The sequence below is a fragment of the Eublepharis macularius genome, chromosome 18, assembly GCF_028583425.1.
Source record: "Eublepharis macularius isolate TG4126 chromosome 18, MPM_Emac_v1.0, whole genome shotgun sequence".
Classification (NCBI taxonomy): Eukaryota; Metazoa; Chordata; class Lepidosauria; order Squamata; family Eublepharidae; genus Eublepharis; species Eublepharis macularius.
The window spans coordinates 15,638,858-15,654,192 of record NC_072807.1 but is presented as its reverse complement, the minus strand read 5'-3'; positions in this window follow the sequence as shown (position 1 = coordinate 15,654,192).

The following is a 15,335-nucleotide window of genomic DNA, read 5'->3' as shown; positions in this document are numbered from 1 at the left end:
GAAGAAGACAGGATTTCCCCTCTTCCATGTGGCTTCCTCTTCTTGTGCTCTTCTGGTTCTGTCCCACTGCAATGCTGGAAATTTGACTAGTCCCATACAAGACTTCTGCAGAACTATTGATGTAGTAACCCTCCCAGGGGGGTAGGTCACACACAGGCTTGCCTCAGTTTCCTTCCCGTTGACTCACAGCTCAATGGGTGATTTGACTCTTCAAAAACATTGTGCTGGAAACTGAAAAATCTGCATGCCATGCTCATTCTACAAAGGCTCAAACAAGTACCATTTTATTCCCACCCTTCTAGGAACTTGGCAACTGGAAAGCACAACTGCATCTCCAGTGGGATCCAATCACATCAAAATCTCATTTCGATTCACAGGCAACTCGTCTGAGTGCTCATGGGAGTTCTTCATTTGCATTGGGAGTCTAAATCGAGTGGGCTCAACCTTGAAAAGAGCATCTATTTGCTTTGGACCAGGAAGAGGGCTGCATGCTGAGGCTGCTTTATTGGATTAAGAACCGTCAGATGTCACTTTGTCAAGCCCATACAGGTATCATCAAGCCAAAGGTCACAAAACACTGCTGGGCAGGCAAGGGCTGGGTCCAGCGATGCGCAAACGGAAACATAAATGGACGTAATGCAGTTTCACTTGCTCAACATCTTGTGCAACACCCCCCTAAATATCAGAGTGCCCAGAAATCAGCTGCACAAGATCTTTTGCAAACACAATTTAAGCGTGACTTAGTGCAAGCGACTACCGCCATCTTTTCTTTGCAGATAAATGTTAGATGACACACACAGCCAGGGGTTTTTTTTCCTGGGAAAAGAAGTGGTGGAACTCTCAAGAGGGAAATTTGGAAGAAGTACACGGGATTCTTTGAAATAATATTATTTTCACGCACTATCGCCGAGTATTTTCAAGAGGTGCCGGAACTCCATTCCCCTGCGTTCCTGCTGAAAAAAAGCCCTGCACACAACTCTAGAGTAAGCCTCCTTATAAACCTAGCAAGCTGTCTTACGTCCTTAGTCAGGAGGCTTCGGTACTATCTATTCTGACTGGTGGCAGCTCTCCAGAGTCTCAGGGAGAGAAAAGAATGATCCTGCTATCTGCAGAACTTTAACGGGAGATGCCACAGACAGAACACAAGACTTTCCCTATGTAAAATGGGTGCTATACCCCTGAGCCACCTCCCTTCCCAGTAAGTTAGGGACTCATTGACCATGCCCAATCATCACAGGCTTCTTTTGGGGGCCCTGCTTTGCCCCCCTCCCAACATCTGGGACTAGCTAGACAGGCGGCAACCCAAGAAAAGGCCTTCTCAGTTGTGCACTGAAACTTCCACCCTCTGTATTGGAGAATCTGGGCAGTTCCTTCAGCAAAGAATTAATGGACATAAGTCTTGACATCAGACACCACAACATACAAAAAACAGTGGGGGGACGTTTTAACCTTCCAGGACATTCAGTTGCTGACCTAAAAGTAGCAGTTTTCCTGCAGAGGAATTTCAAAGGCAAATTAGAAAGAGAGACAGGTGATTTGCAACTGATAATGAAGCTCAAGACCATGCATCCCCCTGGATTGAATTGAGACCTAGGCTTCCTGTCTCATTGCCAATGCTGATTTCTCCGCACCCACCACCCCTCTGCAGACCCACCCTATCCAATCACGCCTGCTATGGTCATTCACCCGCTATTGTCATTCAGCTTCTGTAATCACTCAACTCTCCAAGATATAAGGACAGATGGACTCATATTCTAGCTGTATCTGAAGACGTGAGCTGTGACTCACAAAAGCTCATACCCTACCACAAATTTTGTTAGTCTTACAGGTGCTGCTGGTCTCTGAAGAAGTGAGCTATGACTCACGAAAGCTCATACCCTACCACAAATTTTGTTAGTCTTAGAGGTGCTACTGGACTCTTGCTCTTTTCTGCTGTAGAAACCCAGTGACCCCCTCCCCCCCGGGAGACTTGCCTGTCCCGCTCTATCATTGTCTTCTACCAGGGGGTGCAGAGTTATATTTTGTATGGCGTACCCTTACAGACCGTCCTTCCTGTTTACATTTTAATTGCATCTATATATCTCTATCCATCTTTAAATTCAGAGTTAATGTATTAGCTGTTTGCTGTCTTGAGGGCCCTAACTGGGTGGAAAGGCAGGATAAGTATGTTTTAAATCAAAACAATTAAATAATTTGACCATTTCTCCCCTCGCCCTCAGAATTTCTTTCAATGCCACAGCACAGTCTTGACGCATGCTAAATAGTACAGAGGGCTTTGGAGCATGTACAAAGAGGCTTCCCCTGCTCCTTCCCTCCCTCGAAGAACTACAACTACCTCCCACAGCCTCATCTGAAGTGCAGGAAAACTGCTCTTCCGGGAGGAAGGGCCCGTCCCTGGGAGCTCAAAATGCTGCAGACAGATTGTTAATTGGCATGTCCCACTGTAAGCATCTCACACCTGCAATGAAAGAGTTCCCTGGGCTCTTGATCAGGTTTTCCAGGTGAAACTCAAGGTGCCTGTTTTGACAATGAAATCTACTGAACTCCTGTTGGATCATCAAAGCCATCTCCAGAGGTACTGCTCCAAGCAGAAGAGAACAGCAACTTCAGATAAGGGCCCACTTGGTGGCTGCACCATGTTCATGAACCTCCCATGATTGTCCCTGGCAACATTTTCATAGTCACTTAATAACAACAACAACATTCAATTTATATACCGCCCTTCACGGTAACTTAACGCCCACACAGAGCGGTTTACAAAGTGTTTTATTCTTATCCCCACAACAATCACCCTGTGAGTTGGGTGGAGCTGAGAGAGCTCTGAGAGAGCTGTGACTGGCCCAAGGTCACCCAGCTGGCTTCAAGTGGAGGAGTGAGGAATCAAACCTGGCTCTCCAGATTAGAGTACAGTGCTCTTAACCACTACACCAAACTGGCTCTTCAGTGCCAGGTAAAAACATATTGTTTCAGTTAGCATTGTTTATAGACTTGCTGTCCTTCCTCCTGGTTCCTACACACACCACACTCCCACCAGCTTTTAGTTCTTATTCTTTTTTGGTTTTATACACTTCTATGAAAAAACAGCTTCTTTCCAGCCCTATGAAATTTATTTTTATGTTGCATTTTTATGCTGCTTTTTATATCTTTATTGTGGATATTTGATACCGAATTTTCTTTTGATTGAATCATCCTAGTGCATAACTTTGAATGCGTTTTGTGGAGAGGCAAGACATAAAATGTTTAACAGCAATGAAATATAATAAGCTTCCCAGCAAATTTGAGATCAGGTCTTCCATTCTATGAAGCAAGAACCAAGATGGGGGGGTGAATTTACCCCCAAAGCTACCAAAACTAGCACGCTTCCAAACCGAGCAGAAAAAGCACTTGTTGAACCTCTTGAGGAAGGTTTAGGAATCTTGCTTAGTATTCCTCCCACCCCTATGCCTTTTTCTGTCTAGAAAAGGGAAAAGGACAAAGTATTGAGGTCAATACAAAAGTGCTGCAAACTCCAAAGCCATCACAAGACACAGGGTGGATCTGGCATCCAGTACAGTTAAGAGCCACAGAACAGCAGATTTCAGACAATACCCACCAGCCTCTACCCTCAGTGCCTTGAACTGCCTGTGTAAGCAGCCAAGTGGGAGCTGATAAGTGTTCCTCTCTCTAGGACGATGCTATTTGGACTGCGATGCTGCCATCCTGGAATTTACCTGGAACCAGGGCTTTTTTTCAGTGGGAACGCAGTGGAACAGAGTTCCGGCACCTCTTAAAAATGGTCACATGGCTGGTGGCCTCACCTCCTGATCTCCAGACAGAGGGGAGTTTAGATCGCCCTGCGTGCTGTTGGAGCGGCACGGAGGGCAATCTAAACTCCCCTCTGTCTGGAGAGCAGGGGGGCGAGGCCACTGGCCATGTGACCATTTGTGCCGAAGGCGATTTAAACTTTAAAAAACTCCCCCCCCCTTGTTCCACCTGACCCAAAGTGATGACATTGTGTGGTCTTGAGTTCCACCACTGAGTTCCACCACTTCTTTTCCCAGAAAAAAAGCCCTGCCTGGAATCGCTGCCTGAAGAGCCAGAGAAAGCTGGCGGCAGCAGAAGCTTTTGCAAATTGTTCCTCCAGTCACAATCCTGCTGGACAAGAGGGCTCTCAATGATCGTTTGTGGGCAGGCAGCTGCTACTTTCTCCTTGGGCGTCCTGCTCCCGGGGAGCTGCTCTGGAGAAAGCCGCCGTGTTTTTTTTTCCAGTCGCAGCGACAGCGAAAGAATCTGCTGCTGCTTCAGGCAGCAATTCTAACAGAGAGGGGTAACTCAATACCAAGGGAAGCCCGTGGAAGTCCTTCCAGGCTTCCTGCTGCATGGCCTTTGCCCTCCAACACCAGTGTCCTACTGGCCCACCTTGCCCTGCCTTTCAACCCCAGGTACTGTAGGACTAGGCCTCCCAACTCTTTCTCTGCTTCAAAGTACTGGAAGTATCCCTGGACACCCGTCTCTCACCAACACCTTAGAACCGGGCACCTCACATGTCACCCCTCCTCCTGGCTAACTACCAAGACAGCATCCGACTGATAAACAGGAGTCTTACGGCATCTCAGTGACTTAAACCTGTGTTCCAGCATAAGCTTTTGGGGACTACATCCAACTGACTGCAGCCTCACTACACATTCATTTTATATAAGAGGCATGCAAAGTGGGGGGGGGGGGAATCAAACAATAGGGAGAAAGGGCTAGGCAGTACAGAGTGAAATGAAGTCATGTAAGTTTCAAATCTAAGCAAGAAAAATGCAGAGACCGTTATACCAGCCAGGGCATGGGCTCCATTTTTCTTGCTTAGATTTTAATTTGACAATTACTTTGCATTCTGTACTTTCTGCATTTTGTGACCCATGGCCCTTGTTTTGTTTTTTAAATTTTCCTTTCCTTTCCACACCTCCTACATAAAATGACTTGCCTTCAGAGGATCTGCTCAAGGCATTTGAAAAGAGCGCTCCCATCCACTACAATTTATGCTGGAATTCAATTGTGTTAGTCCTGAAGGCACCAGAAGACTGCTGTTTATTTCCGCCACAACAGACTCACGTAGCAACTCCTCTGGAAAGAGAGTCTCAATGAACCCGAGCTGCCAAACTGCTTCTCTTTTACCGGTGCTCTCTCTCAGCTCGTTTTTGCAGCACACGGGGTGAGCAGGGAACGTTCCTCCAGTTCCGAAGCAACACTTTTTTAGAATCCTTTCTGCACACCGAACCGCTTAGGCACATATAAAATAAGGCAGTTGGCTTTGATCAGCATTGGCAGACATAAGTGGGTGTCTCAGCAATATTTGACAAAGGCAGCTCTCAGCTCCCCCGAGTCAGGATATGTCATTAAGGCACAGAACAGGGGGAGAAATCATTACCTGATCTATAAATGATTACACAGAGGCAGGATCCTGTCACTCCCCTTCAACTCTGATTGCAGAATTTGGTTTTCAAAACAGACCCGGGAGAGGGGGGGAAATCCATTTGTGCTTAGTTGCATAGGATAAAAACTGCCCTTGAAAGGGGCTCGCTGCAGGAAAAGTGGCAGGTAGCAGAAGGAAGCCAGTGTGGGCCTTCCAACAGAAAGGCCCCCTCTCTGCTTAGGAGGATGCTGGGAGCACCCCAGGATGGATGGAGAGGTAGAAGAGATGAGAACCCACGGAAGAAGGCAGATGTTTCACTCACAGCCACCTGTGCCCACAAGCTTAGAGAACAACGGGGTGGACGCCAATTCCTAAGCTTGTGTCCTAAGGGCAGCCAAATATGATGCTGAGTGGGGAAAGAAGCTTAAACACAGAGATGCAAAGAAGGTTTAATGATGGACTGAGTGTGTTTCAAAGGATGAAGAAGATGCGTCCGAATATAAAATAGGCATTTCAACTGTCTGCACCAAGGATTGCCAACCTTTTTTTAAAGTAACAGCTACTTCTGGATAATGGACACAGCCTGAGCTACTAAAACATACATTATATGTGTGTGTGTTATGTGCCATGGAGTCACCTCTGACCTATGGCGACCCTATGAATGAAAGACCTCCGAAACGTCCTCTCTCTAACAGACCTACTCAGATCCTGCAAACTGCAGGATGTGGCTTCTTTTACTGAAACCAGCCATCTCATTTTGGGTCTTCCTCTTTTCCTACTGTCTTCCACTTTTCCTAGCATTATTGACTTTTCCAGAGAATCTTGTCTTTTCGTGATGTGACCAAAGTATGATAGCCTCAGTTTTGTCACTTTAGCTTCTAGGGAGAATTCAGACTTGATTTGATCTAGTGCCCACTTATTTGTCTTTTTGGCTGTCCATGGTATCCACAAAACTCTCCTCCAGCACCACATTTCAAATGAATCAATTTTCTTCCTGTCAGCTTTCTTCACAGTCGAACTTTCACATAGTAATGGGGAATATCATAGTCTGGATTATTTTGATCTTGGTTCCAGAGAGTCATCTTTAAGGATCTACAAACCCTATGATGAGACATTATACATATATAAGCTTAAAAAAACTAGAGCAGTTTCAGGAAAGCCCCGATGTCACAGCACAGTTAAGATAAACAAAAACGCATAATGGCCAAACTTGTGCTGAAGCTCAAATAAAACGACCATCACCAAGGGATGTTCCTCTGCTTTCTGATAGCAGTGGCCTTGTGGAAAAGGTTACAACAACAATCACCATCACAAAAAAAGGAAGCCCTCGAACTGTCCTTTTAAGCCATTGACATTTCCCTCCCTCCACGATTTCACATATTCAAGCAAGAGAGCCATGGCCCTTACTGGACATGGTTGACCTCCTTTCTGACCCCAAGCTCTTCCCTCTCACCTTGGCCTTGTTCCACAGAGAAAAGAGAAAGAGCTAATGGCAGAACTGGTCCCAAGGCCCTTTGCACGGACAGTCTCTTGACTGAGTCTTTCTGAGTCTTGAATCACAGAATCACAGAGTTGGAAGGAACCTCTAGGGTCATCTAGTCCAACCCCCTGCACAATGCAGGAAGTATTATTGAGTATTATTACACTGGCTACCCAATAATTACTGGGCTCAATTCAAGATTTTGTCTATCACACACAAAACCCTTCATGGCCTTCGCCCCTCATATCTACTGGACTGCTTTCTCTTCCTGTGTTCCTCCACAACAGCTTTGCTCATCTCAGCAGGGCCTTCTGCAGGTGCCACCCTAGAGATGGGCAAAATCAACAAATGCCCAGCCATATGCAATCTCTGTGATGGCCCCCTCCTTACAGAATGGCCTGTCTACCCAAAGAAGTTAGGAACTCCCACCCTCCTGGCTTTCCGCAGACTATGAAAAACTGAATTTATTCAGGAAGGCTTTCTCCATAGGTAATAGGGCTGTTCTATAGCTGAATGGTCCAGAAAAGTGCTTTAAAGAAAGGACTGTGGACTATATCACTGTATATAGTACCTACTGTCTGTTGGTATGATTCTACTATGTGATTTTTCCATCGTTTATCATGTCATGATAATACATTTTGCTTTGCTTCACAGCTTTGTTTTAGAATCCTGCTTGATTTCCACGATCTTATTGCATTGCTTATTGGGCGTTTCATCCTGTTGATTGCTGACTGTGTAATCTGCCTTGAGTCTCAGTGAGAAAAGCCAACTATAAATAATGTAAATTCTCTCTTGCCATCTTTTGGGGGGGCAGGGAGTCTTGTAGGGACGGTGTGAGCTACAGATAACTCACATTTCACCGACTGGCCATGCCTGGCTTATATTACTTTCAGACCCATTCTATGTCACAGTGAGAGTTACACCAGATTTGCCAGCTTGGCTTAAACAAAACCATAATAGTAAGAGGCAGACCGCCTCTGGAACAACAAAAAGCTAGAGATTTCTCACCTGGGGATGAGGCTGATTGCTCTCAGGTGAAAAGTCCAGGGCTTTCCAAAGTCGTTTCCAGCCCTTATGAGTAAAAGAGGGGAGAAAATAAACCTACACTCACACTTCATTTTAGCTATTGTTTCTAATGCAGAGTTAGAATATTGTGCAAATATTTATTACTCATGGTTTTTATCATCTGCTCCTTCATCTGGAATTCAAGGTAGCTTTTATAGGTTGCAGACTTTGGCCAGCCCAGCATCTCCAAGAGAGCTGCATCTTCCACTCCTTCAACTATATTCTAGGACCCAAGCTCCATGTATTCTGCCTCAAAAATACCCACATTCTGAGCTGAAAAAATATATATGAATACACCACTATCATATGTCAAGCTGTCAGTCTACTTTTCCGAGTTGTGCAGAGCTTAAAATATAGAGAAAAGTAGCTGAAACTATAGATGAACACCAAATATGAAACGCAGCAGTACAGGCATTATTTATTTAGATATTTATAACTAACTTTTCTCCCCAAAGCAGCTTACATCATCTCTTCCCCCTCCTCTCATCCTATCCTCACAACCACCCTGTGAGGCACATGACATTTGATTTATATACCGCCCTTCAGGACAACTTAACACCCACTCAGAGTACTTCACAAAGTGCGTTATTATTATCCCCACAACAATCGCCCTGTGAGGTGGGTGGGGCTGAGAGAGCTCGGGGAGAGCTGTGACTGACTCAAGGTCACCCAGCTGGCTTCAAGCGGAGGAGCGAGGAATCAAACTTGGCTCTCCAGATTAGAATCCCGCCGCTCTTAACCACTACATTAAGTTGAGAAAAAGAGTGAGTGGCGCAAGCTCCAATGGGAGAGTGGGGATTTGGACCCGGGTCTCCCTGATCCTAGTCTGGCACTAACCACTACCCAACACTATCTCTTTTGAGCCCATTTTTGATGACCAAGCTCCAAGCATTCTACACACGCTCCAGGGCTTTTCAGCTCTCAGTCCTTCCCCCACCAAAATGCAGATGACCTTCCCCCGAGGCCTTCTGTTTTGTGCACTCTTCTCACTGCCCCATGGAGTACTCCACAGTGATGAAAAGCATACACACAACACACACACACATACATACATATAATGAGACCCAGGGCTTTTTTTCTGGGAAAAGTGGTGGTGGAACTCAGTGGGTTGCCCTCGGAGAAAATGGTCACATGGCTGGTGGCCCCACCCCCTGATCTCCAGACAGAGGGGAGTTTAGATTGCCCTCCACGCCGCCGAGCAGCGCAGAGGGCAATCTAAACTCCCCTCTGTCTGGAGATCAAGGGGTGGGGCCACCAGCCATGTGACCATTTTCAAGAGGTTCTGGAACTCCGTTCCCCTGTGTTCCAGCTGAAAAAAAGCCCTGATGAGACCCAAGACTTTTACGTCCCTGTAAGGTACAATTCAGAAGATGCTGAGGTCTCAAGCCAAGGACCCTAGCAGTAGAGCAAAACATCTTACCCTCTGCACCACTGCATAACTTTCCAGGAGTGAACTGCTGGTCTATTCTCCACTGCCCGTTAGCACCCCCACCGAGAATGGTCAGAGGGTGATATTGCACCTGCCAGTTCAGCAAAAGTCAGGAGGCCCAAGGGGGTCAATGGAGCTGCCTCTGAGCCCCTGGGCCACCCATTTCATTTGCCTGCTCGCTTGCAAGCCACCAGACCTGACACTGTGAACGCTGCCCTGTCTTCCACTACAGAGGTAAGCAAATAACCAATGATATTTACCAACACAGCTGGCATCCCTGCCAGCACTGAACACCAGGCAGGTGCCCCACTGAGAGCTGAATAATAGCAAATCTCCGATCCACACTACTGAACATGGCCCTTTGTAGAGGTTGCATTGGGGGAGAAATTCTCCTTTTTTCCTTCACTCTGTAAAACATTTGGAAGGGAAAAAATAAACAGATCTCCCCTGACCCGTAAAAACAGGGCCAAATTACAATCCTAGCAGCAACATGAATCACTTTCTGCAAAATGACCCAGAACATTTCTTTTTGTACTTTTCCCAAGAGGCGATGAGGAAAAGCAGAAGAAGAAAATGATTCGGCGTTGCAAGGAAAGCCCTGAATGCTAGTTTACAAGAAGCATTTCTGCTGCCTCAGAGTTACAACACACACACACACATGTTACAATGAAATCCTTCACCCACTTCCTGATCCCTTCTCTCCCAAGGTTTATGTCAAAACATGAGCCTGGCTTGAGCGATGAACGCAGGACCAAGCCCCCATGATACGGTAACAGGAGGGGCTATTTCTGTAGATCTAGATCGCAAATGCTTGGCAACACATCTGCACTATAGACCAGGACTGTTGTGGCATCTCATCCATTTACAGAACTCCCCCTCCTCTGGAAAACCCACCCGTCCAAAGGCTCTGGAGCTTGTTTCCTGCTGTTTCAATACCAGATAAACTTATCACCGGGCTCCCTGTCCTCCATAGGGGCCCCGGAGCAGCCGAAGCTTTGCAAGCAGAAGGTGTTTGGTTCGGGGTGGGGGAGGCTAGAGCCAATCGCACCCTGAAGAGAATGCCTGTACAACAGCAGCCGATGTTTGCAAGCATTCAGTTGTGATATTCACCCCTTAATATTTTAGGCATGCCTCTAAAGCGTGGCATCTAAGGGCCAAACGACACAACGCATTTTGTAAAGAGGCAAGCCTAGCTATTCCTGCAGATGCTGCAGCTGTGTGGAACACAGTTTTAAAAGTTTGTGGGGGCTTAATTTGGCTCAGAACCGTGGCGTAGGGAGGGAGGAGATCCAAAGTGGGGAAACAAGATGCCGCTGGGCCTGTTTTGGCTTAGAAGAACGGCATGGGGCATGGGGCGAGAGCGGGTGCCCCTCCTCCCCCTGCACCGCGGGCCTAAGACAAATCAAGTCCCTGCAGACTTTAAAAATGGCATTCCGCGCAGCAGCTGTGTGGTTCCAGGGAAAGCAAGAACCCGGAGCTGATTTGTTAAGGAATGTTTGGCCCTAAGATGCTCGGAACAACATCCTTACAGCCATTGCTCAACAGCAATGGCTCACCAGCCCTCTTGCAGTGGGCACATTTTTGCCCCAGGACAGAAGCTTAAGCTCCCTAACACTGAAACACAACCAGGGGTATGAGCTTGCCTTTGAGTTGCAAGAACGCATTATTCAACTGTGCAAGTTATATGCAAGACACACATTTGTCCAATTGATACCCCTTAGATTTTCTAGCGCTTCTCCCAGCAAGCCTTTTGAATCACTTGCTTATGTAATTAAAGAGTTCCTGATGTGTTAGCTAGGCAATGCCAGGTTGGCAGGGGGTGGGGGACGACAAACCTACGCTGCTAGCTTTCTAGTTAGGCACACTAGCTTGAGTCCCTGCTGGCTCCTCATTTACAAAATCAAACTAAGCATGAACAGAAAGATTCATTTCAAGCAGAGAGTGCAAGAAATGAGAAAACAAGAGAGGAGGCACATGGTCACAAGTAACAGGAACAGAGAGGGGTGCCTAAGAACGGCCATGTAGCTAGACCACAGCCAACTGGGATTAGAGGTAATGTTGAACTTGCATGCTGGCTCTGGAATAGCTGGATTACTGGCTCAGAGCCAAACTACAAGTGACGCCTTACACAGTTCGGACAGTTGTCAGCTTCCCTCAAGTTTTGATGGGAAATGTAGGCGTCCTGGTTTTACAGCTTGGCTCTCCATTACAGCTGCAAGACCAGGATGCCTACATTTCCCATCAAAACTTGAGGGAAGCTGACAAGTGTCCAACCTGTGTCAGATGTCACTTGTAGCTTGGCTCTAAGAGAGGAGGGTTTCTGCTGAGTCAGGTGGGGTTCGCAGCTCATCTCTCTGTCTTAGCTTTGCCTGTTTTGTCTGGCTGACTCCAGGAGTCTCAGGCCTGGGTTGCAAATGCTTTGTAACAATTATCCCCCTTGGCCCAACACAGCCAGAAAGAAAAGATCTCAGCACACAAAACTGTGCTGTCCTAGGGCATCTCATTGTTTCTGCTGCATGGAGACCTTTTAGGGTTCATCTCTCTGTGCGTATTATGCTGATTTTAACTTCTACGACAGGAGAGCCATGACAAACTAACACTGCAAACTCATTAACACATTATTTTAAAATAATAATAATAATATTTGATTTATATACCTCCCTTCAGGACAACTTAATGCCCACTCAGAGCGGTTTACAAAATATGTCATTATTATCCCCACAACAACAATCACCCTGTGAGGTGGGTGGGGCTGAGAGAGCTCTGAGAGAGCTGTGACTGAGCCAAGGTCACCCAGCTGGCTTTAAGCAGAGGAGTGGAGAATCAAACCTGGCTCTCCAGATTAGAGTCCTGCCACTCTTAACCACTACACCAAACTGGCTCTCCCAGTTTTAGGATCACCTAAAAAATTAGGTGATCCTTTTATGTACAAAGTAAGCAAGCATTTTAAAAAGGATTAAATTACAAATTTGTAAATTCTATGACGTGCAAAATTTAAAATATTTCTCAACATGCTGTACAGAAACAAATTCAATGTTAGCCAATATACATACATACCCACTTAGAATTATAAATCTTACCAATCAAATCTTATTAAGCATCCAAAAAAATACCGGAAAGGTATTGCACAAAAGACTAACAAATATTTTAACATTGCATGAAGGCTAGTATATCAAAACACTTCATTCTATCTCTAATTTGAAACGGTAACAGACTAATGTTAAAAGTTACAATCCAAATACCCAGGAAATAACTCATCTACTCATGCCCCTAGTACAAAAGGTATAGTACTTTACATCTGATTTTAACTCCTAAAGGAAAAGCCTGATTAAACAAACGCAAAGCTACAATAATTAACAGACCTCATACAACATGCCCTCTAACTCTTAACTCCAAAAAATCTGCTTAGTACTGTTATTCCTCAGACCCCTATCATTTTAAAATAAAAACATATCTCTATACCAGGGCTTCGACGGTAAAAGATCTTTTTGTGACAAAATTTGAAGTATAGGAACCCAGACGTTAACAAATTTATACTTTCTTTCTGAAAAAGATTTTGCAAAATTCACTGTTACTTTGGACAACACAAAATATTTCCATATTCGAGTGTATCAAGCTTGGATATTTAAAGATGAATCATTTTTCCAGGCAAACTAGTTAACAAATGAATAAACACTGTGTAGCAAACATTCTTGTATCAAAAGATATTATAAAGTCTTTCTGAAGTGTAAAAGCATACAATTACTGAAGTGCTCAAGTATTCAAGGTTAAACAGTCAATACTTCCGGCTCAATTAGTATTAATAAACTGAGGACCTGCCAAAAATAGGAGTCATAACAGACAGAACGTTTAACTAGTTTACAGACGGTCACATGCCACAGTGTTGCTTCTAAACCGTACAAACGAACTTTTCCAAGTTCAACACGAACAGCCTTTTAGTATAGAAATAGATAGTACTACTGAAAGCAAACAGCATGTTAGGCATCTAATTGAATAGCTGGAAAGCAGGGCGGCTTTGTCGTCCTGACAGGGAGCCGGCTTGTACTCCTGTTTCAGATGGACTTTCCTCAAGGGTTACAGCCAAGCTCATAACAATTCGTGCTGTGTATATCCTATCATCAATCTTGTACTCCCGGCTTTTGACTTGTCGCAACCCTATGAATTAATATTCTATCATTAACAGCCTCTATCGGGTTTTGCAGACTGAAAGCTGCTGCTTCCTTTACTAAGTCAAGCCATTTCATGTTGAATGTACCTCTTTTCCTACTGCCTTCCATCTTTCCTAGCATTATTGTCTCTTCCAGGGAGTCTTGTCTTCTCATGCGACCACAGTAAAATAGCCTCAGTTTCGTTATTTTAGCTTCTAGGAAGAATTCAGGCTTGATTTGATCTAGAAACCACTTATCGGTCTTTTAGGCCACCGACGGTGTCCCTAAAAGATTCAAGCCATCTCTTGAGCATTCCAGTACTGCTCATTTGTCACCCCAGTCCGACTCCTAAAGCCAAGTTCCTCAATTGGTCCAAATTGAATCACTAATAATTTACACATTCTGGCACTGCTGCTTGGCAACTGCAGCCCCATCTGGCCAGGTTTGAGTACGAAGCTGTATTAAAGGGCACCAAGGAATCTAAATACCTACCATAAAATACAAGATCTTCCGTGGAAAACAATTATGTACTATTCCTTAATTTAATAATGAAAGTGCACAGTGCTCGTAAGTGAACAAATATACATATACAATGATATCATAATACATCCAATAAATATTTGTAATAAATATCAATAAAAATGTTCACATCCAATGATTATTCAAGTCCCAATTCACTATTTCTAAGGACAATTCAAGCTCTTTATCTCTCAACATCAAAATGCTTTAAAGTTCTGGCAAGCAAACAGCAAGAAATAGTGTCTGCAATTATACTTGTGGCCTGTGGTGGCAGCACAGAGTAAACCTCAAAGAGGGAGAGATTGAGGGCCAAACTAGATGGGACGGCGTCCTCGCAGCTGCCGTGAGGATGCTGCTGCCATTTTCAAATGCTATGAGTGCTGCGCTCTTGTTCTCCCTGCAACTCTTCAAATGCCGAAACAGCTGCAGGGGAATCAATTTTGGCACTTATTAAGGCAAGCGTGGGGCACCACATTGCCACGCTGCTCGTGGCATTTTTAAATGGCGGCAGCATCCTCACAGCTGCCACAAGGATGCCGCCATATCTAGTTTGGCCCGAAGTGGATAAAGCGGGAGAGGAAATTCCTTGCTGAGGTCTAGAAGCTCACAACCAGGACCAGCAAAATAAACTCTGCTCTCTCCATGGTAAGGGCAAAGACCTGAGGGCATGTTTCACCAGAATTGGCTAGCCACAATGTTGAACAGTACCACTGCTTGGATGCATAACTACCCAGAATGCAGGGCCGGCACCTCCATTAAGGCAGGTCCAGCAATCACCCCCAGTGCTGAAGCTACGGAGCGGGTGCCAGGGGCGAGGGCGCATGCTGTGCAGCTGGCAGCAGCAGCACATGGGTGGCTGAGCAGGACTGATGGGAAGCCACCCACACACTGCCCTGGCCGCCTGCCAAGCCTGGCCCACAGCTACTGCAGCCTCCCAGCCCTCCCGCGCTGCCGCCGCCGCCAGCACACGCCCCCAGTCAGGAGCAGCCGCCGCAGGCCAGGCACAACAGGTGTCCAAGGTGGCACGCGGAGCAACGGAGCAGGAGGGCTAGGAGGATGCACACACGCCTCCCCAGCCACCTGCCATGCCTGGCTGGGAGAGTACGCCAGCGGCGGCAGCACAGGGCAAGCTGAGCAGGCAGACCTCCTGCCCAGCCGCCTGCTGCCCTGCAGTCCGGATGCATGCACGCGCGAGGGGGAGGGAGCAGACCTGAAGCTCCCCCCCCCCAGCCTCATGTGCCAGAAACGCTGGTGCCGGCCCTGCAAGAATGCTGATTGTTTTGAACTGCACACAAATTATCCATTTGTACAAGG